Source organism: Pezoporus flaviventris, unplaced genomic scaffold, assembly GCF_033815535.1.
Source record: "Pezoporus flaviventris isolate CSIRO_AGI_PZ_B2104156 unplaced genomic scaffold, CSIRO_AGI_Pfla_v1 ptg000007l, whole genome shotgun sequence".
Lineage (NCBI taxonomy): Eukaryota > Metazoa > Chordata > Aves > Psittaciformes > Psittacidae > Pezoporus > Pezoporus flaviventris.
Window position 1 is genome coordinate 20904584 of NW_026892555.1, and position 27150 is coordinate 20931733.

Consider the following 27150-nt stretch of genomic DNA (forward strand, 5'->3'; position numbering starts at 1 on the left):
TCACAAGGGAGGTAGGGAATCAAAAGCAGGAGTGTGTCATGAAATCTCTGCTGTTAAGCTGTAATTCAGCACTACAAACGGGATGGCAAACATTGATGGCATTGGACTGTCATTATGACTAAAGTAATTGCTTCATTGAGCCCTGTCTCTAGCAATGGACAATATCAAAGGCTCCAGAGGAACTGTTCTACTATGAAGACTGAATGCACGTGTGGAGGGGCAAATTCTTTCCTGGTTGGTGGTTAGTAGATTGCATGGCCCAGATCTGACAGCTAAATACATCATGAACTGTGGTGACCTAAAGCTTAAAACACACACTCCTGGCATTGCAGAAAGACCCCCATATGAGCAAAGATTTGTGTTTCCAGTTACTGTTCCAGGAGATAAATTTGTACCAAATCCCATAATCTTTGCTTTGTTCTAACTCATCATTCCCTACTGAAGTGAAGGAGAAAACAATCATGCATCAATGGCAAGACTAGGTTATCAAGATCTCAACTGACTCAGTTACTTCAGCATTAATGCTGCAACAGCACAGCACTTCTCTGCTTGGAAGGCTGGTGAGCTGTTGTTCATCACTGGGCTCTGTGCTCTGTGGTTGCACGGCTGGCTGAACCCATGTAGAGCTAGCCCAAATGCATCCTCATCCCCCGCATTATAGATAAACCCACAACAATGTCCGAGAGTCTGCTTGCTGAGCAGTATGGCTGCCCTTTTGTTGCTTCAAATAGAAACCTGGACTATCTCAGTGGTTAAATTTAATCAAAACTTGAAACAAAACAAAAAATTGAACAAGTTTCAGTGTCAAGTGTCAGTTCTAAACCTTTAGAAATAAATATGGTGCATGAACACCTTCCAGAAAACAATGAGTAGCACTGCAGACCTTCCAGAAAGCGACAGGTAGAACTGCAGTCTCCAGAGAGGACCCACTTCTGCAGGTCTTATGGTAGACTGCATCTGCAGTGAGTATAGGATTAGGAATGGAATCTGGAGGAGAAAATGATCTCCCAGAAGGCAGGTGAAACTCTAATCCTTCCTTCTCATCATCCAGACTTTGTGACTCATTACCCTTGGGTGAGAGGAAATCTCTGTCCCTGTATCTTGGCCAGACCTGAGTGCAGGGGGTGAAGAGGGGCAGAGTGAATGAAGTCTTAGGTGTCATGTTTAGCTGATCTAATGCAAAAATAGAAAGGAATCAGGGGGAAAGAAACCCTGTGAAGACAGGCCAAGGGTAAAAAAAGGGAAGCAACACCAACACACAGAGCACTTTCTGCAGGACCGGAGGCAGACACAACTCCTCAAAGAAGCCAAATCCACTGATTCCTGCCTTGATTACTTCAGGACAGTAGACAAATTCTAGCATGAAAGAAAGAAAGAGGCTAACTCAAGACATCTGGTTCTAGAAATTAACAACTGCAGCCTTAAAAACATATGTTAAATATGCTTTAAATCAATTCAGTTTTCTTTCTGAGGACAGGCAAAGTCGGCACACCAACCAAGAGCTGTATCACTCATTTGTAGCATGGCAGAGGTGGCAGAGGTGAAGCCAGGTGGAGGGTCAGCTCCTGGGGACTTTGTTAGACAGCAGGGGGAAGAAAACACAGCACAGCATTTTCCTCACTTTGCCAGGAATGCAACTGCACATAAAATGCGCAAACTGCATATGTTTTCTAGTCCTATAGTTTTAAGCATGATAAATAGACTGAACTGAACAAGACTCTGTAAGATGTGGTTCAGAGGATTATCCCATAGCTGATCTAGAAGGTCGTTAGCATGGAAGCTGTTATGGATGAAGACCCACTGCCCATTCTTAACAACACACAGCTCGTCTTCTCCCAGTTACCATGGTCTGTAGCCAATCTGATATATGCCCAGGAATGTTCTGCCAACTATGTAGTTACGTGGCTAATGGATGACAAAAGAAATAGGCCTTTTCAATGAACCCAGTAGGATTCACTTCTTGTCTTTCATGGGTCCAGAACCCATGTGTTCTTCCTCTGAGTAAAGGTGGCTGGCTCATCCCCATGCAGGCAAGAAACTGAGCTGTCAAAGGCTTCAAGAATGCAGAGAAGCTAGAAAGTAGACAAAAGTAATTCAAATTCTGTAACAAATATTAATAGTTTTAAAAAAGCTATTTAAAATACCCTTTCACCATGAAGTAAGTTGGTCTTTAAGCAAACTAAAAGAAAGGACTCCCACAATGCTCCTGTGGACTTCTCACCCCTCACAAGCCCTCTCAGTGTGCAGGCTGACTGCTATGGACCTAAAAGGATGAAGCCTGTGGGAAGCGGTCTCTTCATCTCCCTTCAGGCTTGGAGCTCACAGTGGCAGCCCTTGAAGTCTCAGAACAAACGCTTCATGGTTCCTTTGCCAGCTCAGCTGCCTTTCATACACAGGAGAAAAGATTACCATAACGGCTGGATTTGCAGCTGATGGCAATGCTGCTGGAGATAGCTCTGTTGCCACTCCTTTGTTGTAATGCTCTCCAGGCCCCACTGGAACATGGCTCTTGAAGATAGGTGCACCCTCTGCAGCCTTGTGTATGGATGCAGAGGCTTGGCTCAACCCTTTGCAATCTGCATCCTCAAAGTGCTATTTGGAGTAGTTCTCCAAAGCTAACAGAGTATCTGGAAGTATCTGGAAGAGGTATCAGGAAGTGGGGCTCAGCCCTAGACAATGCACATTTCTGTGAGCACTAGCTTAGACTGCAAAATGAAGAAGCTTAATACACAAAGCTAATCTGTACCAAATGTTTGGAGCATTATGTCAGTGGTCTTCATTGATATTTCTCCTTCTCTGTAGCATGGTCTGAGTGGTGACTAGAGTGAAAACCTTTGGCTGCTTCAAATACTTCCCTTGCATGTGGAAAAGACATTTGAGACCAGTAGCTATCTTCCAGTCACGCCAAACTAGGCCTGTTCTGGTATGCTGCCTACCATGAATCAAAACTATTTAGAGCTCTCTGTCACAGGTTTAACTATATACCATTCCTGCATAATCTCACAGCGCTGCAGTCACTGCCCTCTCTCTGTGCAATGACTGCCCCAAAAGGGTCTTGAAGTCTTGGGAGCTGTTGGAGGGATTATTGGAGTTGGATGCTCCTGACCCGGGGAAATTTCTGTAACTACCTTACATCTGGAGTCAGCTTCATGCAAGGAAGTAAGAGGTTCCCACTTTACTCTGGAGGCAGTCTGGGGGGGGCCTGCTCCTGGCTAACCTGAGGAAGGAGAGACAACAGAGGAGACTTCTGGGCAAGAGGCAAAAGCCACAATTGCTGCCTCATGAGGGTCACGCTGAGCGCAACCACAATAAAGAGCAAACCTGCCAGAGATGTTGGCAGGAAGGCAGGCATGGTCACAAGTGCAGTGCTTGTGGTGAAACTGGCACCCTGGTGGCGGCCTCAGGGCGTAGAGAAGAGCAGCTGTACACAGGCATGTACAATTCACCTGCTGGTGCTGGGGAGGACCAGGCTACCTCAGTGTCCTGCTCGCATCCTCCACCCTTGGACAGCAGCTGGGGCTGCAGGATGCTTTATTGCAAGCAGGAATTGCCAGCCAATCTGGCAGAGCAGTGTCTGCAGCTCCCATGTAGAGCAGGCAACTCTCCCCATGAATGGCCTATCTACCCTGCTGAGGCCAGGAAGGGTGATGCTGTTCTGGAAAGCTCTCCCTGTACAGAGGTCCTGTGTCCTACTGCTGCTTGTCTTTTGGCTCTCACAGCCTCAGCCACTGTATCAGAACCACGTACCCTCTAAACTGGGACTAAAGGCAACCACTCCTCACTGCCCCCCACCTCTGCTCTTTTCCACCACCAATGTGGCTGCACACATCAGTGCTCCTGACAGAGCCCTGCCTGTGCAAGCACCTCTTGAAGTCAGCAATGGCCAAAGCCATGTGCAGTCTCTCCATTAAGACTGTGCTGGGACCCTGAGGGCACCCACAGTCCTGACTGTCCCCTCCCCAGGGACCCCACTACAGCCCCCTGGGGCCATTAGCCCCTGCCCCAGTGACACTGCAGCAGGGCCACAGAGCTGCCCTCCCCATCCATGGGTCCCACTGAGCCAGGCCCAGCTGTGGGCTCACATCCCAGCCTGGCCTCAGCCTGTCCCCAGGGAGGTGCCTGATGTCCAGGACTGGGGCTGTCCCTGTCCCCCCCAGCTGGCCTGGCTTAGGGCAGTGTGTCACCATGAAAATATGGAGGCAAAGACAAACCTTTGAGTAACTGTGACTCAAAGGACAGCTAAATCTGATTAGCTCCTCAGGGAAGGGCAAGTCTAGATGTCCTCTGGCTCTGCCGAAGATGGACTGTAGATGAACTACCTGAAGGTCCCTCTGACTGAATTGAGACCAGCTTTAGAAAAAGTACAGGCCTTTCCTGAGCAGGGTTATTTCCACCATGATTTGAATCTCTTCACATTTATTGATGCTGATGAAAAAGTTATTTAGAAAACCCTCAAGCACTTTTACCTTTATGCAGTGTTTCCTCCTAACCCACTGTTTTCACACTTAGAACAGCAAAAACATTCTTGCTCAAGCTTTGCAGAAACTATTTCACCTTTGGGCAGAGCCTAAGCACACAAAGTCTCAACCCAGAAAACCAGAAGTTTCAGGCTTTTCTGAGTAACAGAGGAGGAAGGCCCAGGGGACTAGAATTGAAAGAGTGTTGTGCAACAGAAATGATAGTCTGCTGCTTTTCACTATGTAACTCTTACTTGCTTTTCATTAATTTTTCTAACAAATTAAAGCTACCTAAGGATACAGACAGTTATAGCAACTGACCTTTAAAAAGGGCTATCTCTAAAAAATTACATAGGTATCACGCATGCATCTTGCAGCTCCTCACAGTTAGGCATCTGACTTCCAGAATAGTTTCCAGAGTTTAAATATTACATCCAGGAGTGGGGTTTTAGGTGTTAGAGAACTATTAAGCTCATAAACCAGAAACCAGTCTTTTACAGCCTTCTGGAGCCTTCTAAGGCTAACAACTGATACGTGTTTAGGAGCAACTTCCGGTATTCAGGCATCCAGATTTCTCTCTTCTCTCTCTTTGGGGCTGTCAATAAACCTATTTAATTGATTCAAACAGATTTTTTTCTTGCAATAGACATGTTTTGGTTGTAGATATCCTAAATTTTCTACCCTTGCTTTTTCTTTATTGACCATGACAGGAACTGATTGGATGAGATGATGTAACTGTAAGATATCTGAGAAGTTTGAAATGGCTATAGAAGCCTTCATCTTTAATGTTTTATGACATGCTGATATTTTGGAAAGTTCTCAGCCTGCACATTGCTTACTGGTATCTTACCACTTTCTAACTTGGATCAGTGAGGTTGCATATACATCAGATAGCTCTATTTGACTTATTACCCTAGGTTTGTCATCATGGTACCCTCTATTTGAATATACTTTCATTTTATCTTCAGGATATGATTCTATGATTCTATGATTCTATTCTAATGATGCCTTTTGAGAAAATCCTAACCTAGATTTCTTACAAAGTATGCATGTTTTAGTCTACTGTGCTCAATACAATCAATGACAATCAGTGTATGGCAATCTTTCACAGAGGGTAAACAAGAAGCCTGACAGAATTCAACACTTATTACTGTTTATGCAATTTGTATCTTAGGCTATACTAATATGTAACAAGACATTTATCAGTTACGTACTGGTATTCGTCAGTATTGTCATTTTTTGCATGCCTGGTTGAAAGATATGTTTATCTATCAATGGATATTGTAGACATTTTAGTTCATCAAAGGCTTTTCTCCTTCCTTCTTTAGTTGCAAGTCAGAATGCATTTTTATATTATATTTTCTCCAGTGGCAAAATTGATCTAGACAGTTCTTTTCCTTCCCTATGCCACTTGTTCCTGCTGCCACATCAATCTTCTTCTATGCTTTTTGTGCAAATGCAGCCATCTGTGGGGCAACACTGTAAGACAGATTGCTAAAATCAGGGGTGCTAAAAATAAACTCTCCAGAAAAAAAAAATAAATTGGCAAGACAGTTGAGCTGGAAAATGTAGGAGAGCGGTGAATCCCCAAACAAAGGGTGTTCTTCAGAACAAGATGAACGAAAGGTCAGGGACACAAATGTGTGTGTCAAAAGGGGAAAGGTTGAGGAAGTCTCTTTTTCCCTTAAAAATGATGGACTGGAGACCAGATGATGGCATAGGCTGCAGGAAATACACAATTATCTATAGAAAAAAGACTGACAATTTTACGTTGAAGATGATGGTTGAATATTCAGATAAAGATTTCTAAGAGTTATTCAGATGTGGGATCAGAGACATGGAAATATTTACCCATCATATTTGATACTCTTCCAACATAAGTTTAAAGAAAAGACCATACACACATGAAATTCTCACCCAAGGCAATGGATTTTACAGTGCCTTTTCATATGAGATAGCAGTGTTTCATCTGTAAGTACTGAAACTATACAGAGGCCAGCGCTCTATATGAGCAGAGATTGAGAGAGGTTATACTAAATTAAGATAAGGTTGTCCATATCATGCACTTTCAACATTCTCTACCACTAAGAAAAAAAGCACTTTTTTCTCAGCCCTGTGTGCTCACTTCTCTTAATGATACAATTTTTGCCTTCCATGTTTGACCATGTGCTGTGCGCACTTATGCCTCCTTAGAACTACCAATGATTTGCTTGAAAGGCAGTATTTTTGTATTCTGATACAATATTTTGAACTTCTGTGCCAGCAGCTGAATTAAATACCAGAACGTTTTAATTCTAGATGTTCTCCAGCAAGTGTTTTGGAAAGACAGGCTTGTTTGCTTTCATAAATCTTGTATGCTTCACAAAATGCAGTGTGCGTGTTAAAGGGTTTGAGCAGCCTCAACTTTTCTTTAATACCTATCCTCTTCTAGGATAATAAGCAAGCAAGCAAGCAAGCAAGCAAACTTATCTTCCCTACATATCATAACAAACCACTGTCAGGTTTTGCGTACAGCTTTGTGCAGGAAAGATTCTCTTTCCTCCCTGTGCTTTCTGTGTTTTGTTAATTGACTGTTTTGAATGCTTCTGATGAAAAGCACCTACTTGGCTGCAGGCTCTCTGCAGCAGAGCTCTCAGGAGGGCGGCTGCTTGGGGGTTTGCTTTGTCCCTCATTGACCACCACAGTGTCTGTTCAATCTCCTGGTGCCGAATTTTAAAACCCTGGACTTCTAGCATTAGCCAAGAGACTTCAGGGTATTTGTGCTGATTTGCTGAATCCCTTTGGTCATTTAGAAAGTAATACATTACTGCATTGCTTTGCATTCCTTGTTGCTGGCCTTTGTTTTATTGGTGGTTGCATTACATTTGAACTGGTAAAATGGTTAGCTGTTCCTGTTCCAGTCCAAACATGTTCACTGTCCTATTGTGCTATTCTACACACTAATCTTGCTGTTCCCCCCTTCATCTTTCCATCATTTACCTCCACTCTTGCCTTTCCTTTTTCTCCTCTCATTTTATGAACTTCAGTTCTCCAGTTCCAGTTCTCTGTACCAAATCCCATACGTAAGAAAGTGGCCAGTCACCCTGTGTAAACACTATATTCTTCTGCGTTATCTTATCTATCTGAATACAATGGCACCATTTACATGCCTTGAATTACATGTACATGTTTGCAGTACTGCAGTCTAAGTAACTGACCTAGCTACCGCCTTTTAGGAGCCTAACTAACTCACCTAGCTACTGCTTTTTAGAAGTAAAGGAACTGCTGTGGTTTGTATACAGCATACCAAAATTCCAGTGTAATCTCATTGCTGTTACCCTCATTTTCCACTTCCCCACCCCGTTTGTTGTAATCGCCTATTCTGTCATTTCAGATTAAGTATCTCACCAGGAATGACTTGTATTCACTCCTAATTTGATGTGCTGGAAGTAGTCCTATTGACTTAAATGGAACTATGCACACAAATAAAGGTAGGTATACATACAAGCCTTTATCAGACTGTACACCGCAAATCACGCAGGAAAAGCACAGTACATTTTATTCATTTTACAATATTTGCACATGGTAAATGCCGGCTGGGTAATCAATAACTTTTTCCAGAGTGAGCTTTCAGGTTTCATACCAGCTTAACAGAGGCACCACAGGATAAACCCCAGTTCCAGAGAATTCAGAGATGACATGAGACAGTATGAATGATTAACTATAGAAGAAAAACAAAACAAAACAAAACAAACCCGCACGATTTTAAACCAACGTGGTATTTTTGTGTGCAACAAGTTCTTACGATGTGCCAGAGGACAGGGAACAGGGGTTCGGAGCTCATCCAGAAGCACAGGTCAGGAGCAGACAGACTGTGGGAGAGGGCAGCAGCTGAAACAGGGAATCCCGTGGAAGGCCGTGTGAAGGTCGGTATTGAAAACAGACGTAAAACCGAGAGGTGGGGACGGGTGAGCTACACAGCCCGGCCCGGGGCCGACCGGGACCACAGCGGGTGGCCGGTGCCCGGGGCTGGCTGCAGCTCACCACGGAGCGCAGGGACATGCCACGGCAGGGAAGCTGGGGGCTGCTGGGCGAAATTCGTTCCAAATGTCAAAAAGGGTGGTGAAAAGGAAGATCCGCCTGTATTTTACAGCACGGAGTAGGCGCGTTGCCGCTTCGGCGAGTGAATCGGCGTCATAACCTTATCGACACGCCTCGACAGGTCACTCCTCTCCGTGCGCTTTCACATTTTAACCAGAACGGAGCCCACGGAACAGTCAATAATTACTCCGCATTGCCGCTTCTGTGGGCAGCGCTGCGGAGTCCGCACTCACCGGCAAAGCGACCTGAGCGCCACCGGGGAGCGGACACCGCAACCGCCGGTCATGGCCGGGCAGAGCCACACCGAGCCCGAGCGCGGCGGGTAGCAGAAAGACGGGCAAGCACCGCCGGTCCCCAGCGCCACAAGGGGATCGCCCCGCCCGCAACGGCCGCCGGGAGAGGGCGAGGGGGCGGCACCGCCGTGCGCGTGAGCTCAGCGCGTCGCGGAAACCACCCACGCGGGCAGCACCTCCCCTCTGCGGGCAGCACCGCCCCTGTCCCGCCCCGCCCGCGCAGCACCGCCCCCCTCCGCGCCTCACACACACACACACACACACACAGACGCGCATACACACACATAGGAGCTTCCTGCGCGGGGCCGGGCCCGGGCGGGCGGAGCGGCGTCGCTTCCTCCCGCCGACTCGCAGGTACCGGGGGTGAGCCCGCGACGGGGCAGCGGGTGCGGAGGGGTTCGGCAGTGGCGCAGGGCGTCCCCCGCCTCGGGCCTCAGCCGGCGGCCGGCAGCCGCCGCCCTGAGCGTGGCGGAGGGTGAGGGGTGGAGCGGAGCCGTTGAGCCGGAGCCGCCTCTGGGCGGGGGCCCGAGCTCGGGTGGGAGAGGGCGCGGGTTGGTCTCAGCCGCGTCCGGGGGAGCCGCGGCCTGGGGGTGTCCCGAGGCCCGGGAGGAAGCCGGCGGCGTCCGCCGCTGCTCCTCACATTGCTGGAGGGTGAAGTCATCGCGCCCATTGTCTCCCCTCGGTTCCCCCCGGGCGGAGCGAGGGGGCCGTCCCGCCCCGAGCCTTGGCGGAGGAGGGGGGCACGGCAGGCCCGGGGGGCTGGCGAAGTGGGGGAGCTGCTGGGTGGGTTTCGTTTGGCCTTGGCAAGGCGGGTGGGGGTTTGTCGGGGGGAGCTGTTTGCCGCCCGGGTGGGCCGCGGCGCCGCGGGGGGCCCTTCGGCGGGCGCCTCCCTCCTGCCGCCCGGCAGCGGCCCTGGGAAGTCTCGCACTTGAACTTGCAGGGCACAGGGAGAGCAGTGCTTGCCACTCCCGAGCCTTCGGCGCAGAGCGGGTCAGGGTTCGCCCGCTCGCCTCTGAGAGTTTCTAGTTCGTTTATTTCTCTGCTCTGCCGTCCATCTAGGGTCTGGTGAACCGGGGGAAGTGGAGGCGTTTCGAGTGGCCGCGGATATTGAATCTCGGCTGTAAAGGCGCTGGGGACACAAGCAGTTGCGGTAGCCAGCGTCTTGCTGAGTGTTTTCCTTGCCCAGGTCCTTCTGCGGAGCTGGGAGTTTTCCACCTAGCAGTGGACTGTTGCAGGCGCAGCTTGGAGGGATAGGGGAAAAAGGGGTAACAAACAGTTTGAAATCCAGCGTGTGTGTACGTGAGCTGAGGAGGTGATGGTTGGCAAAAGGGAAGTGTCCTTCTGCCTCTCCCCTTCTGCTCCAGTGCTCCCTGACAGAAGGAAATGGGGCTTTGCCAGAGGGATAGTAGTGGAGCAGTTATGGGGATGTGCCAAAGGGACAGCAGTAGAATGCAGTTACTGCTGAGCACAGAAATCAAAATTTGAAGCCTGCATGCCCTTGTGGTTGCTTACTGGAAATGTGCCTGTGTTTCTCTGTGAGGAGCACGACAAATCTTGTTTCTGTTAAAATACCGTAGTTGGCACCGGTACTGATTAGTGTTTTATCTCAATTGCCATCAAGGACAGCGTTATTTATAAAAAGCAAAAGGCAGTTTGGGAGGTGTCTCGCACTGTAGACAAAGCTACTGATGATTTAAAAAAATATTTTTTTCTTTCAAACTGTTGGTGGAGGGTTTTTTTTTGTGTGTGTATTTTTGGTTTGTTTTTTTTTCCCAGCTGAAGAACCACGTTTCAGTATCTGATGAAATGTTATTTACCAAGTTCATTGGAAAAGAAGGTTTTCAGTTTAATACCTAGATTAAACTGAAGTATAAATTCTGAATTGCCTACCTAACAGAATTCACTTGCATGCTTAGAAATGACGGCAGTGTAACATTACTTAAGTTTCCAAAATCTTGCCATTGTTGCCTATAAACGTTTGAATGGTTGCAGTTTAAGCTTTCAGAGAGCTGAGAGAGCACTTTTTTAAATTGTATGTGAAGGAGGCCTTTTTGGATCAGAAAATGAAAGTTTCACTTTTGCATAATGGCAGTAATACAACTCTTAAAAATGAATCCACTAAAAGGCTTCCACACACAACTCTATATCCGTATTTCTTGAAGTGTGCCAGAGTTTCAACTGTTTTACACAATAAAGTGCTGAATTCTAGCTGTTGTCAGCTGTTTTTAAGTTCGAGGACATCAGATCATCTTTTCTAAAAGAGGGAGTTGAAGTGTGTATGTGGTTTTCTTTTCTCCCCCTTTCCTTAAAATCTGTCAGACAAATGACATTTCTTACACAGAGCAATCATCAGATTTTGATTAATTATGCTTGCTGAGCCTCAGAAGGAAGATGCTTGACAGATGTATTTGTTTACCTTTGTAGTGTGTACAAATCCTGGTCTCTCCATTAGTAAATGAATCATTAACACTCCCTCAGCTATGGGATTCACAGCCAGCATTAATATATGCATTAGGAAAACTTGCTTTATGTGAACATTATCAACATGTGAAAGAACACAAGCCCTTGAATTCTTTTGGCAGTTGGGTAGAGCCTTTTGTGGTGGAAAATGAATATACCTTTTTTTTTTCTTTTTCCTTTTATTAGTTACCAGCATTTAGGTGCTACTCTCCCTGACAAAAACTAAAGACTGATTTTGTTCAGTGGGCAGGGGATTCTCCCTAACCAGTCCAGGGTTTGTTTTTTCCTGTTTGCTTGGGCTTTTTTGATCCTTATTTAGTCATGCTGCAGTATTTCTCACAAAGATTCCCCCTCCACACACTTCTTTCCAGGGAAACAAAGTAGGATGCCTACGTTTTTTTTCACTGGACTTCTGAATCCCAGTTTGGAGGTGCTAAGAAAGAATTTTGAATGCTGAAATACAACTGTATTCACTGTGAGGTCAGTTTATTCTGGCCCATGGTCAGACATCATAGTTAGTGTTGTGATTTGTTTTCTGAATTGTACGTAAATACCACATACCAGCCTAGTAGAATAAATTATACCACCTGACTTAACTGAGTTGATGGATACATGTTTAGGCTTTACTCTTTTTAAAGTGATTCTGACTTGCAGCTGAGTTGCGACTCAGTCTGATTTTTTTGCTTAAGATGAGAAAAGATTCTTTGAAGGACTAGTAATAATATTCTAACACTGGCTTATCCATAAAGAAGTTGATTTCAGATGTTTCTCTTTTTGCATTTGTCTTAGCTCTAAGTTTCCATTGTCCCTTCTGTGTTAACTGTTGGAAGATGTGTAGCTGAAGGAATCGGTGTCCGAAACACAGCTTCAAGATACTGAGAATGGTGTTGGATCTCCCGTTGCTGAAAGCACCTGGAGGTAGACTTCCACCAAGAAGGTAAAATGTTACATTCATCTTTAGAGAACTGGTTGCTGTAAGTAGTGTTGCAGTGTATGATCCCACTCCATAGGAAGAATGTGGAAGAGGGTGCATTAGTACCTCAAAACCGTTTTTTGTTTTTAAATTGAGTGTTCCTATTTTTTTCACAAGAGGAGACTTCCTTTTATTTCTGAGTTTCTGAAGTGGAAGTTTTAACTGTGATTTAGTCTGATAGTTCATTTCTGGTAGTTTGTCTTTTAAATATTCCGTGAAATATTTAAAGAAAAATCGAAACCTTTTTGTGTTGTATATAGATTAGTTTTCAGACGTGGTGTGATCTGCTTCAACTCAGAAATAAATAAAAATCCAGGTAAACAACTGTGAGTTTGAACTAAAGAGTAGAATTTAGAGTAGAATTTCAGTCTTCCCTATGAAGGTTACTTCAAAAGACTTCTTCAGGCACTCATTTTTTAATTCTCAGTGCTTTGTGATAAGTTACTGTGTAAGTAGGGATTTGGTCTGTTGCTGATACTTATCGATTGATGGATTTTTTCCAAACTTATGTTAGCTAATGTTCACCTCATCTCAGATTTTCTTACAAGTTTATTCTTTAGTTGATGAGAAGAGTCTGTGTGAAGAGTCTTTGCTTCTCGGAGTCATAAGACAGCTTAGTCTTCAGTGATCTCTGCTTGTTTCATGTACATTTCTGGCACTTCTCAGGCACTGAAGAACTATGCTTTATCTTGGTTTTGATTGCTGGTCCTTTTCTGGTGTGGTGAGTTGCTTCTTTTTTAATGCAGGTACTCAAGGATCCAAAATAAAGCAATGGCTATCTAAAAAGAGATGTAAATTTTATGTGGGACTAGAATATTACAGGGCTGTACTAGAAATTTTCTTCCTGCTGTGAATGTGGCTTTGGATAGTCTTTGAGTTCCTCAAAGTAGAATTCAGAGAAGGAAAAAAAGTCATGAGGTGTCATTTGTGATGTCACCCTTAGATCTTTCCTCATTAAGGTAGGTTGGGCTGGTCTTGACTGTGGTTTGCTTCACTTTCATGGAAGTTGTGGCATAGTTAACCCTACCTATAGGTTTATCCATGAAATAAGAAGTAGGAGTATTTCTGGTTTAGTTTACTTTTTTTTTTCCAGTGGGAAGTTTGCTCTGGGCTTTTCCATTCTTGAACTGTGGACTGAAGTCAGTTACCTGCTGGGTGACTAACTAGCATCTTATTGGACAGGTAGTCAGAACACTGCCAGCTGTAATTGCCATTTACAAGACAAGATCAGCTGTAGCTTTTCCTTTTTTTTTTTTCTAAAGGGCAAGTTTCCATCAGGTTCACTTCACATCTAGATACATTTCACCAGTCTAGAAAGTTCATGTAAGGGTTGCATTAACCTAAAGCAGTTTAGCAAAGAGACCTAATGGAATGAGCTTAAATAAAAGTTACATATACACAGGTGTTTCCTCAGGCATTAAAACTTCCTCTCTTTAGAGGCCAGCACATCCCCTAATGATATCTTCAGCAAGACATTTGAAGGGCATCTTGCAGAAATAAGTGTTTGTACCAATTCTGTTTGGTATAGTTGCTTGGTTTTGCTTCCTAAGTAGAACACAACCCTTGTTAATGCAAGTATCCTGTTATTGTTCAGCCCAAACTGTCATTGTGGGACCGTGTCAGTTCTGTTTCCATTTATAGTTGAGACAAATTGCCGTTAAACGTTTTTCCATAGGTCCTTTAGCTACTCATGTAAGGCAGATTAGACCTCATATTCTAAATTGGAGCCCCGGCTGTCCCCTTCATTTGTTCCATTTAGTGAATGAAGAACTGCTTCAGCAAAAGAACTAACTGGAGGAACTGTCTAAAGTAAGAATCATGTTGCTTTATTCTCATTGTGTTTCACTGATGCTGCATATCCTTAATAAATCAACGTATCGCTTTTAAATTTCCCAGTTAATGATCAGGTTTTTCACATAAAACCAGACTCTGCAAGCCACAGAGTTAAGTTCTATTTTTATCTGAAAATACCTAATCTGTAAGACAGTTCCAGCTATACTGTTAAGTGCCCTGTGTTAGACTTCCAGTGAGACAAATTTACATCATCTATATTTTCAAGAAATAGTTTGTAGGGAGTGTGAAGTGGTCCTGCACCTTGGAAGATCTGCTGAATAGCAGAGGTTCAGGTGGGGCTGAAGGTTGTAGTTGATGCATGAAGATTTTGCAGCACTGCCTGGCTAGCATTTTGGATATGACATCACAGCAGTAGTGTTGCTGCACCTTGGTTTTGTTTTTAAATATTTATATAAAATAGCCTAGTTAACTATCTGCTTTTAGACAAATAAGAGTCTGTCTTGGCACCATAATGGTTGCATTCCAGAGGAAGAGACTACCAGTGGTGCCACGCTTATATGCGTCATATTTTCTTTGCTGAAAGTACATGGTGCACAGAACTTGCAGTATCTTTCAGTGCAACTGTACAAGGGGAGTGATGTTCTGGCAGATCTAGTGCAGTATCAATCTGCAGAATAAAGATTTATACCTTTTTTAGGAAATAAAAGGCTTTTATTCTGTGAATTAAATAGTTCATGAATGCTTTGGGCTTTTTATGACCTGAAAATTGGAGGCCATATGCTCAGTCTATATTTGGTGCTGCAGCTCTTCCTTATATTAAGCTCTAATTGTACCTTGACAGTATATGTTTTTGTAAGTATTAACATCTGTAAGGGAACTGTATATAAGTGAAGAAGCTGACAGCAGTTGCTGCTGCATACTGTTTGGCTTTTCTCCTTCGTATCAAAATGTTACATGTAGTGAGTATCCAGTTGTCCCTCAAACATTTGATAGTGGAAGAACAGTTGGATGTCAATAAATAGTGGCTGTAGTGAGACCACCCAACTGGCAAAGGTGGAGCTTGCTGAGAAACACTTTGTCAGGTCAGCCATGGGAAAGTATCTTACTTTTGGTTTGCCTTTCATATTTTCATAATAAGTAATATAATATGTTGATCAATGCAAAGAAATGTGACTGTCAGGTGAAGTGTATTCAAGGTTAAGACTTTATTTTTAGAATGTGTACTGGAAAAATAACTTATCAGAGATTTCTCCACTGTGTGTCCTGATGGAGGTGTTCTGAGTTTGTGTTCCTCTGTCTTAAGTCAAATATAAACAGAATAAAGCCTTTAAAATTACTTCTTTTTTTTTTTTAAATTAAAGACCTTGCTTCAGTTTCCTGAGAAGAACAGTTACCTTCTCAGTTTCATTGTACATGTGAAGCTTTATCTGATACTTTCTTTTTGATTGACTTTGCATTTTCAAAAAAAGGAGTCAAGCTTTCCTTTATATGACACAGCTAAAAATACATCGTGGGAGGCCAGAAGCCCTTTTACTCAGGGTCAGAGATGGAGGTATCAAACTTCTAGGTCCTTTTTAAGCAAAGGGATCTTTAGTGCTTATAGTCTGTGAAGCCAGGCTGTTGCTTTCCTGAAAGTGTAAGATTCTGCAGTCAATGTAAGTTTATCTGTGGGACAACATATAACGTTCTGTTGTGCTCACTGTTTTTCTTAATTTTGCAATATCATGGTTTTAAGCCATCTCCATTTAGACTGAGGAATTTTTTAACTAGTGACCAAAAGTATTTTCCTTTTTAAGTTCCTGCCTAACAAGTTACCTTTTTTTTTTTCCTTCTGCTTCCTGTTCCTATTTGCTCTTGCTTTTTATTTTTTTACCCCTTTATGTGGCAGTTTGCTTTTGGTCAGACTTTATCTTTGGTGGTGGTATGTAGCTGCAGAAAAGTAGACTTTTCCTTCTGTGACCTGACACCAGGCAGAAACTCAGCCAGGGTAAGAATAGAAGAGGGCCCTGTAAGCTCAACACAGGACTCCTGAGTCTTTCCATTATTAACAATTAAAGATGATTCCAAGATGAATTAGGTAATGGAGTAACTAACTGATGAAAAGAGAACAAGGATAAACAAAGAGAAAGATCCTGATTATTAGGATTACATGCTGCCTGCCTGTCTGAAAAAGGCAGTACAAGCTCTCCTCTTTTCAGTGTTAATTTAGTTAGTAGATAAGGTATATCTGGCACATACTATACCTTATCTCTTGCTGTTGAATTGAAGCTTTGCAAGGAGGTGGTGTTTACTGGGGCATGGGTTAAGAAAAAGCAGCATCCTGTTTAGTCCTGCCCAGCTTTTTCTCTAAAACAGTAAGGAGTGAAAATGGTTTCTTTCCACCTCCTACACCCTGCCCTAATCAACATAATATCATGGCTGGATCTAGGCCAAGAAGTGTTGTTTCAGTAAAATATGAAGACAGTGACATGGTTTTGTTTTCATTGGTTGGGGTTTTTTTTGTTGGTTTTTTTGTTTTTTTTTCCTCTGTTGTTTGATGTATGAAGTACTGCCCTATTTTTTTTTAGGGCTATATAATCATATCTTCATCTCAAAGTTCATGCTATATTACCTTTCTGTTTTAAGGGTAACAAATAATTTCTAAGTCAGTTTCAGCCTGGATTATCTCCTGCAAGCTGTGGGGATATTTGCACTGTATGGCTTTCAAAGCCATTACATGGAAAATGGCATATGCACAATAAATGTAGAGCCACAATATGCTGCATTTGTGGGACAGATTCTTTTAAACCTTCTGTAAATTTGCCTTTGTTCATCTCTGGTTGAAAATTAAAAAAAAACAACAAAACCCAACAAATGTATTTTGATATGGTTGGGGTTCCTCCTGACACACGTGAAATGCACCTCTTCAGAGTATGCATAACATTTTTATGTACTGAAAGTCATTCAGTGCAAGAACAAATTAGAACTCTGAAAGGAGGGAGCTTCCAGTTGGCCGTACAATGAGCAAAAATACAACACTTCATGGAAAACTTTGGTAGATTGATGCTTTCATCTGTAAAAAAGCAATGGAGGTACTGAAGCTGTCTGTAAAATGTAGTCCTTCTGAAGTTAGAACTATTCACCTTTAAAGTTCAGCTGTCTGAAATGTGTGCTTCGTTTGTGCAGTATTACTGTAGACTAGTAACAGAATATGGCTGGCTTTGGATTATTTGATGAGGAAAAGTAAACCTTGGTTTGATTTGATTTTCTTCAGAAAGGGAGATTGGATATACCTTCATTATCATGTAATTGTCAAGTCATCAAAGGAGTTGACTAGAGTATGGCTTTGAGTAAATATTGTCTGTGTGCATACATGCAGTAATTTTAAATTATGTAATAGGCATTCTGCAAAACTGCATTTTGAAGGTGAAGAGTGGCTCAGGCTTTAATGGTGTGTGGCATGCAAGAACTTTTTCTAGTGTAAAGACAAGGAAGGTGCCTTAGGATGCTGATAGTTCAACTTTGTTTCTCAGAAAACATGATGGTGAATGCACTAGAAATACTAGAAATAGGTAGGTATGGCTTCAGCAGTGATTAGGTGACTTATTTGCCCTGTTTTTTTTAATGTGAAGGATTGCACATGTCAAAGCGAAACTGATTCTGCCATTGCATACAGTTTATTGTCATGTTAATGTTTCAGGTCAAATTCTCAAATGTTAAGAAAAGCCAGAATTAAGGCTGAAGAAGCAACCATAGTTAGCTTGCTTTTTGTGCCTACTTTTATTAAGTTGTAGTCCTTAAATACATAGCTGTGACTTTCTGGTTTCTTCCTTGCAGGAGCATTCTTTAGAATGCTTTGCCCTGTCCACTGGTGAGTCTATCTAGGTTGGACAGCAATAAACCTAGTCTCTGGGGCAGTTGTTTCCTTTGAATAAGTTTGGAGATACAATGAAAATAAAGCAGAAGACTTAAAAGATTTTCTTCATCCCTGATGGAGCTATCTGAATCCTGGCTATGTGTTTTGGTAGTTACTGGTTTGGTTGGGGTGGCGTGTGTGTGTACAAAATTGATACTGCAGGTGTCTTTGAACATATAATTTGCTGTGTAGCATAGCCTAAACAAAATTAAGTTCTTGGGTATCTCGGATCAAGCACCTGAGGTTGGTAAATAAATCCATCCTTAATCATATGCTTTAATATTGTGTCTGTTAATAGGAATTATACCTATGCTACTTCAGTGGGATGAATATGCTATTTGACTATTTCAGCAGTATTAATCTAACATATCTGTGCTCTGCAGTGGCCCATTTATATGCAGGTTTGTTTATATATATATATATGTTGGGGGTTTTGTTTTTTGTGGGTTTGTTTTGTTTGTTTGTTTTGTTTTAGTGTGTTTTTTTAATTAGATAAGAGGGTATGATCAGTAAGAACAAATAAAATATTGAGTAGTGACCTGATTAAATGTGAACCTGGCAAAGTTTCTATGGGGTGAAAGGGGTAAGAGCCATGCAGTTAAACTGTCATCATGTACTTCAGCACTCATATCCACACTCCAGGGCTCAATTCTGTTTACTTTATGAAGTTACTTCTAATGTAGTTTGTGTGCTGTCCTAGCTGTTAAAAATAATAATTGCAATCATATCAGCAGGTTTAGGAGCTACCCACTAGGCAGACTGCTGCTATTTGAGCTAGTGGTATCTAATAATACTCTTTCATGCTTTATAGGGATCAACCCTAGACGGTATGATCCATGTGCTTATGCAGAGGGTTTTATGGATGTCTTTGAACTGTGAAGGATGGGCCCTAGAGGAAGCCATGCTTTGATAGTGCAAGCTGCTTTGGCAGCTTTTTTTAATTTGTTACTAACAGCATACCTTTTGCTTTCTACATACTTCATAGTGTTTTTTCCAAATCCTGTTTGTGTGTAGTCAGGATTTTTATTAGGAAGATATCTTAGCCAGCCTAAACTCATATCCTTTTCAGTGCCTAATCTGATGCCTCTGTCTTGTCATTTGAGGATGCTCCCTGTTTCCAGTTCAATTGCTCTTTTAGGGTCTCTCTTACCTTTCCCCTGTAATTGATACCTTCTAGTGTTGTGATTAGCTAGTCAGTTCTCCTGCCTCACTGGATTTTTCATGAGATATGTTGTGTTTCTTACCTGTGCTGGAGTTCCCAGGTTACTTCCCTTGAACAGCTCCTGTCCCTCTCCTCACTCTGTGCTCCGTGTTGTTTTGTTTTTTTTTTTTTAATTTAAATTCTTTCTAGCACTGTGGTGGAGTTCAGCCATGGAGGAGTTCTGGTGCAGACTTCGGTTGCCCTTCTGGCAGCCACCACTTCCACTGTTGTTAGAATTGCAGCATGGTTTGGGTTGAAAGAGGCTTTTGGAGCACAGCCCTTGCTCAAAGCAGGGCTATTCCTGGTCAGGTTGCTCAGGATTGTGTCTAAGCAAGTTTGGACTATAGCCATTTTTTATTATTCCCCCCCCCCCCCCCCCCCCCCCGGCCCCTCCTCCCTCCACGATTTGAATCCTGGGCCTTCCCCCGCCATAAGAGTATTTTCTACGTTGCTGCTACTTTGTAGTGGGATCTTAGGGTAAATCAGCTTCTTAGCTTTATTTTCTGGTGTTTTGGCCCAGCATATTTTATGCCTGGAAGTGAAAGGGAGAGTCTGATTCCAGGCTGGATCAAGTTTGGGAGAGCTTTTAGCAGATTAAAATACATGCTTTTTTGCTGAAAACTGTATATCTTCCTCTCACATTCCCCCAAACTTGCAATATTTGCTGTATTTGCATTTCTGGAAGGCTCATAAAATGCACATCCTAGATACATAGGCCAGAGTTCAAATTCCAGCTTTGAAGTGTGCTTGTGCTAAACCTTTTCAGAGGAAATACTGAAAGTTTTTTGTCTTTTATAAGATTTTCTTTACTAAAATGTTGTGTTTAAGATGTGTGGGGTTTTATTTGTTATTGGCTTAAGTAGCTTGGTTGAAACAAGAATGCTGAAGAAGATCATAGTACACAACTTTCAGCCCAGTTTTGCCTGAAAAGATTCTGAGCAGCTTTGGAAATAGTTGGAAGTGTCAGTCAATCATAATGATAAGAGTTGCTAGCCTTTCTTTTAAGAAGAAATGATTGTCTTTTGAAATAAGTGAATGACTTAACTGTAAAAATTAGGTGAGTCACAGTGAATTTAACTTATTACTTTAGCTTTTGTTTTCAATAGCATGGTTATATTTTCCAATTTGACTTAATCTGACTGTCTGCTTACATTCTCCTCCCCCATAACATCTGCTGTTTAACCGTGAAGTGCTATATCCATCCTTGCTTTAAGCCTGCTGTTGCTTTTTGTAGGCGTACTGCACTCTTTTATGCTGCTCGTATCTGGCCTGTAGAGTAAGTTCTGGTAAATGATTGCCTTTTGAGAGTTAGTCCCACAGAGCAGTGTAAGAAGCTACTTCAGAAGCTTAGCTGGTATTGTAAAGAGATTCTTAATTTCACAAATAGCCACAGTGGTTTAAAATGTTAAACCTGTTGCCACTTCCTATTTATTAATGTCTTCTTGGAATTTACTAACCTACAGCCATCTATAATGAAATGAATGCCCCTGTTTCCATTCAGATATGGAGATACAGCTTTAACCTATTTTATAGGCACTTTAAACTGAACATCAGAAGAGTGCAAGGTGGCCCTGTTCTCAATTTCTGTTGCAGGGTAGGTTAATCTACAACTGAGACAGCATGGGCAACTACCTGTAGTAATTTAAACACTTTAGGCTGGTTAAGTAGGGCTTCATCTGTAGGACTCTCAAACTATGTAGTGAAGCTTACTGAGCATACCATCCCTGTATACCAGAGCATCTTGCTTTGAGCATTGGAGAAGACTCATTCCCTTTAGTATTCAACATTTTAAAATGCAGGAAAATAACATCTTATCTGTCTGCATTCCTGTAGAACTTGTCTGCCATGTTTCTGTCCACATCAAGTTGCTGTGTGCATTGTTGGAGGAAGTTATATTAAAATATAAAACCTCTGCAAGTTGCCTACCTGCACATTAATATAATTTTGTTAAATGTATTTTTTTTTCCCCCACCAAAGTAAGTTTCTTAAAGTTATATATATCTTAATTAGTTTTAACTCCAGGTGTTACTGTAACTTGTGCTAACTGGTTTATACAGTAAGTTTGAACTAAAACTGAGGGCATCTGGAAAACAGGGTAGTGTCTTACGGAATTCTGCAGTCAGGCTTAAAGGGTTTGGGTTTTGTTTATAACTGTCATGTCCCTAGGTATTTTACTGTTTAATTGTAGTGATGTTCAGGATTTTCTTCATGTATTTACAACTTGAAGTGACATTGGTGTTTTTCTGGTACTGTTGTTTAATTTTGTGCTTAGGCCATACTACAGAATGCTTGCTAGTACTGTGGAATAACTGTGGTCACTTTCCTTTTGTAAAGTAGTAAGATAAATGTTGAAGTGTATGTTCTAGCAGGTAACTTAAAGAAATGTTTGAAGGATCTCCTGTGCTGACATGAAGTTTCTTTTTTTAAGAAACTAAATAGATTTTCAATGAAATTACACACCTGCTTCCTCTAATGTATTTGTGTAACTATTTTCTTTGGAACTGTAGGAGGAAATAAAGGGTTTCAAATAAACAGCAAAGCTCCTGACTTCAAAGAACTTCCTTCAAAAGTGAAATAACTTCACTTTCCTTTCTTAAATGAATAAAACCCAAATGTAACTTACTTTGTTATATGTTTCATTAATGTGTATAGATCTAAAGGGATTTTCATCTTGGGTCTTTTATAGGAAAATAATTATTAGTATAGGATGCCTTGAATAAGGTTACATGGAAGATATGGTTTAGTGGTAGACTTGGTAGTGTTAGGTTAACCTTTAAGATCATCAAGTCCACCTGTTCCACCAGCACAGCCAAGGCTACCACTAAACCACGTCACTGAGGGCCTTGTCTACACAGTTTATGAACACTTGCAGGGACGGTGACTCCACCGCTGCCCTGGGCACCCTATTCCAATGCCTGACCACCCTCTTTGTGATGAAAACTACCTTTCAGGTAGTTGTAGAGAGCAGTAGAATCATAGAATAGTTAGGGTTGGAAATGACCTTAAGATTATCTAGTTCCAAACCCCCTACCATGGGCAGGGACCCCTGACACTAAACCATACCACCCAAGGCTTTGTCCAGCCTGGCCTTGAACTCTGCCAGGGATGGAGCATTCACAACCTCCCTGGGCAACCTATTCCAGTGCCTCACCTCTCTAACAGGAAAGGGTGGTGAGGCACTAGATATATCTAATCTAAACTTCCCCTGTTTAAGTTTTAGCTGGTTACCCCTTGTGCTATCACTACAGTCCCCAGCATCCCTATAGGCCCCCTTCAAATACTGGAAGGCTGCTGTGAGGTCTCCAAGCAGCCTTCTCCAGGCTGAACAGCCCCAACTTTCTCAGCCTATCTTCATACGGGAGGTGCTCCAGCCCCCTGATCGTCCTCATTGCCCTTCTGTGGACTTGTTCCAGCAGTTCCGTGTCCTGTTTATGTTGAGGACACCAGAACTGCACAGAATACTCCAAGTGAGGTCTCATGAGAGCAGAGTAGAGGGGCAGGATCACCTCCTTCTACCTGCTGGTCACGCTCCTTTTAATGCAGCCCAGGATATGGTTGGCTTTCTGCAAGTGCACACTGAAGCCAGCTCATGTTCATTTTCTCATCTACCAACACCCCCAAGTAAGGTCCCCCCTGAGTCTTCCCTTCTTCAGACTAAACCCCTCAGTTCCTTCAGTCATTCCTCATCACACTTGTACTCCAGACCCTTCACCAGGTCTGTTGCCCTTCTCTGGACCTCCTCCAGGACCTCCATGTCCCTCTTGTAGTGAAGGGCCCAGAACTGAACGCAGGATTTGACGTGCAGCTTTTCCATCCTGTTTGATTCTATGCTTCTGTAATGGTTGGACGAAATAATCTTGAGGGTCTATTCCAACCAAAATGCTTCTGTGAATTAGTGTTGGAAAATATTTACTTAATTTATTCTCATCTGTTACCTATCTTTATTATAGTGATGCAAAAAGAAAAGTTCTCCTTGGAGATGAGCTCCCCAGATGAGAAGAGGTGCTACAGGTGATTTTTTCTGTAGTGAGGCTGCAGGGCAGTGTCTCTTCTTCAGTGACTCCTTACTTAGAGTATCCCAAAAATAGACTAGATAGCATCTGTTCTCATGCTGTGCTTAACCAACACATTACTTAAGGAATATAATTAAAACATAATAGTTTTTACTGGCAAAGGCTGCTTAATTAGGATGCCTGCAAGATATTTGATCTTCAAATAAGCTTATGTATACACACAGATCAAATGTTCAAAAGTGTTGAACACCCATTTCTTTTCATTGTTCTTATTATAATTACAGTATTGAATGCTTCTGAAATTCTGTCCTGGTTAGATTTCTTCTGCATACCTGACCTATAAGGACCAGTTCCCCCATCCTCTTAGGATGCTGAGTGTGTGTGCTCTTTGCTGTGTTTGTAAGTGTATGTTTAACATTTTCAAAAACTTGATACTTTTTTTTTTTTTTATTTTTTTGTTCTGGTCTGTTATCCAGACTTTTTATTAAAGTGTGCTCCTTTAATCCTACCCTCTGTAATACAGTGCTTTCATCTCCTGGAAATAGCATCATTTTTAAGATTTCTATCAGTTCAGCTTTACTTCACAGCAGTTTTTTCATAGATGGGAGAAACATTTCTGAGTCCATGATGACTGAAATAGTTTATTCTTCTTGACAAGCCAGACCAGCTGTAAATTACATATGAATACTAGGAGTATGTTTTATATACTAAATACTGTCCCTAGCTCAGTAATTGGTCTGGCTACTTCTTGCTTTTAATCAGGACATATTATTAAATGTCATAAATCAAAGTTTTTTAATCATTGGGAAAAAATCCCTGTCACAGTAGATAAAAGTGTACTTTGTTACCTTAGAATAAAGTTACTTGGGTTTTTGTTTGTTTGTTTGTTTTTAAATGAAGCTTTTCTTCACAAGCTTAGTATTAGTTAGAGTAGGCTAGTATGCTTACATTGTAATAAAGTCCATTGCTTTCCATCCTGTGTTTGGTATTTTTGGAAGGCTGTTTTTTAAGGAAACATTTGTTAGAAAACTAAAGTACTGATGTATATTTAGGTGGCCCTAAAATTTTAGCTCCAAAGCTAATTTAACAGTCTCAAGGCTGATTTAACACTCTTGAGCTTTAAGCTAACAGTTAACTCTGAGTGAGTTCACACTCCTCACCAAAAATTATATACTAATACTCTTTTCAAAGGCAAAACTTTGAATTATTGGAGCATCTGAAACCCAAGCCATCAGTTTGAAAAATTTTCCCTCTTGCCAGTTGTGGTTGCAGACTAGTTTATGGCTAATTAAAACATCTGAGGCTTTTAAAATAATGATTGAAAAAAAAAAAAAAAGATTTAGAGTAAAAGCAATTGTTTTGCATAATTGGGTTGCTATTACAGTATTAGATATTTTCTTTAATTCAGTGATTTTTTGATAGAGTATGCGGGAGTTATTTCACTGTCTGCTGTAAAGGAAACAAAGGAAGGGAATTCACCTCTGAGCTACAGTATGGTACCTGGTTTGACTGTGCTTTACCTGGTAGCAATATGCAGAGTATCAGAATGCTCCTGCTGTATCTCTTTTTTTTTTTTTTTTTTTTAATGTAGCTGATACAGTGATTGACAAGAAGTCATATTTCCCTCTGCCTTTACAACAAAACCAAACCAAATCCAAGTCCCTTCCCCAGTCCAGACTGGGAGAGGACAGAAGTCAGGCATTGGGCTGGGGAGACACAATGACTTCTGACCCCTGCAGGTGGCCGGTGAAAGCTTTGCAGCCTGGGATTAAATCACTGAATCGGATACCAGTGTCAGCTGAAAGACATCCAGCATGTTCCTAGGGGATTCTATTACAAGTTTAATAATGCTTTACAAAAAACATATCTTCTTAGGATGAAGTTCTGCTTGTTTTTTTCCCCCTTGTATACTAGTTTGGATTATGGGGGAAAAATATTTTAGTCCAAAACTGAAAGTGGTGTGGTACCTAGCTGTGGTTAGTCTGATTCTGTTCCTCTGTATATGCAACTACACAGTCATCTTAAAATGTACTGTGACATCCTGATTCAATCTGGCTTTTGACTGCCATTTTAATTTTTGTGGAAAGACATTTTCATGAGAAATTGGCTTTTCTATATACTTTTTTACAGTTATTTTTTATCCTCTTAAATAAGAGATGAGACAGTCTTGAAGTGGTGCTCAAGGATAACAGGCTTTTGCACTTGCATGAGAAAGTGATTTCAGAACTTGAGGTTTATTTCAGTTGTTGTAATCTTATTTCATTGAAGGAAGTCTTAGTGGGATGCAAGTGCTGTATCACTAGCATATCTGTAAAACAGAGGCCTGGAGTACAAAATAAAGCCTGTCATGTGCACAGCTGGAAGGAAAATGAAGGGTTCACTGTAATTTGGCTTTTCTTTCACATGTTTATTTGGCTTTTCTTATCTTGGCTGCTATTCCCTCAGTCAGTGCACTTATATATGGATCGCTTAAGTCCCATTTATTCCACAGCCAGCTGAAAATGTGATGCATCAGAAAGACTGTGGAAGAAACCTGTGATATGTCATAATAAAGAAAAAGACCCAAATTTGTTTTTCTTCTCTGAACAATCCATTGTTGCTAACTGTTAAAACCAGTTTTTTTAGATCAGCTTGTCGAAGTTCCTGTCACTTTAAAAGAGAATGAATTTTATGTAAGACCAAAAAATTTCATGGTGTTTCTTCTAAAGGTTTATTATTGCAGTCTGATTCATTTCCTGTTTTTCTGTTAATGCGCTGACAAACGCAGAAACAAATACCCTTCAATACTTTGTAAATCTAGAAAATATGTAATCTGCTGTATTGCAAGTGGCTGTGTGTAGCTGCAAATGATGCAGAACTTTATACAGTAGTCCCCTCTGCCAGTCTCTGGTCATGCACTTGCTTCCCTGGCTAACCTTGCTGCTCCAAGGTCTTGCATCTCTCTAGGTGACAATTCTATTCAGGTATGAGAAGGATGAGGACAAGTTAGAACTTTTCTCATGACAACAAGAAGATATGGAGTAATACTAGTAGTAAATTAAGTACTGATTTTAAAGGAGTAATTTTATTTTTGAGCTGTGTTTCATTAGGCTGTTGATCTCCTTGCCGTAGACCTTCTTGGGGATTCACTGCATTGAGATTTGATATTTATATGGATGGCAATATAGAAAGTGCTAGAACATACTGACATGGAGATAAACTTACTTTCTGGATTTCAAAGCAGTCTGAGGTTAAGAGTTCATGTTTAGGGCATGAGCCCAATGGGAGATGCCTTTCACCTTTCATCTGTACCGTAGAGTCCTGCATGCTCTGGAAACAGGATCCTGTACTCATGCAACTTGTGTTCTTATGTTCTAGTGACCTTTGAGGATAGTTGGGAATGTCAGTGATTATTGAAATAAAAGTGTGTTTTTTCTCATCATTACTGATATCTAGAACTATACTAAAATTGTAACATTTTAATAAATTCTAAAATTTATGCTGTTTGAGTAAAATACAGATATGCAATATGTTAAAGGTGTATCAAAAGATTGTCTTACATAAAGGCTAAATCCCATCCCTTTTCTAGCAAAGGCTTGGGAAAAGATAAGCGCTTCCGGTAGGGTGTATATATGATTCTATAGTTCAAGCTGTAATTCACAAATTTTTGAACTAAGAGATAGTTGAAAGTTTGCAGTTTCTTCTACAAAACATAACCAAATGAAATAATTGCTTAAATGGCTTTTTAAAATTAAGTTTGGGGTTACAGTAGTATAGTATTTAAAGTCCTTTTGAATTTGTCTTTCAGAATTAGTTTGAGAGATGGTATAGCAGGCTTGGTCTTATATTTATTTCTCAGTTGGGGAAGGCTGCTTCACTTTGGAGAAGCAAAGGCAAGACCTTCAAGCTTTTAGATTCTTTTTATAGTGAACTTTTGTATGTGTAGGTTGTTTTATTAGGCGCTTAACAACAAAAAATTTTATCTAAAAGTACTGACCTTTTTCT

The 27150-nt window shown here is 41.7% G+C and overlaps 1 protein-coding gene across 4 annotated transcripts in view; it reads left to right on the top strand.

The window, feature by feature from the left end:
• The first annotated feature begins 9089 nt into the window (after positions 1-9089).
• The window catches only part of RNF19A (ring finger protein 19A, RBR E3 ubiquitin protein ligase), a 61445-nt gene continuing 43384 nt past the window's right edge, over positions 9090-27150 (top strand). Inside the window, exons 1-2 of one of the 4 annotated variants that reach the window (XM_061447983.1) lie at positions 9090-9184; positions 12080-12227. The gene's annotated coding sequence lies outside the window, so the exon portion shown is untranslated. Of the gene's footprint in view, positions 9194-9474; positions 9614-12079; positions 12228-27150 lie in introns of those variants that run through there. The other 3 variants (XM_061447985.1, XM_061447984.1, XM_061447986.1) reach the window with 3 other exon arrangements.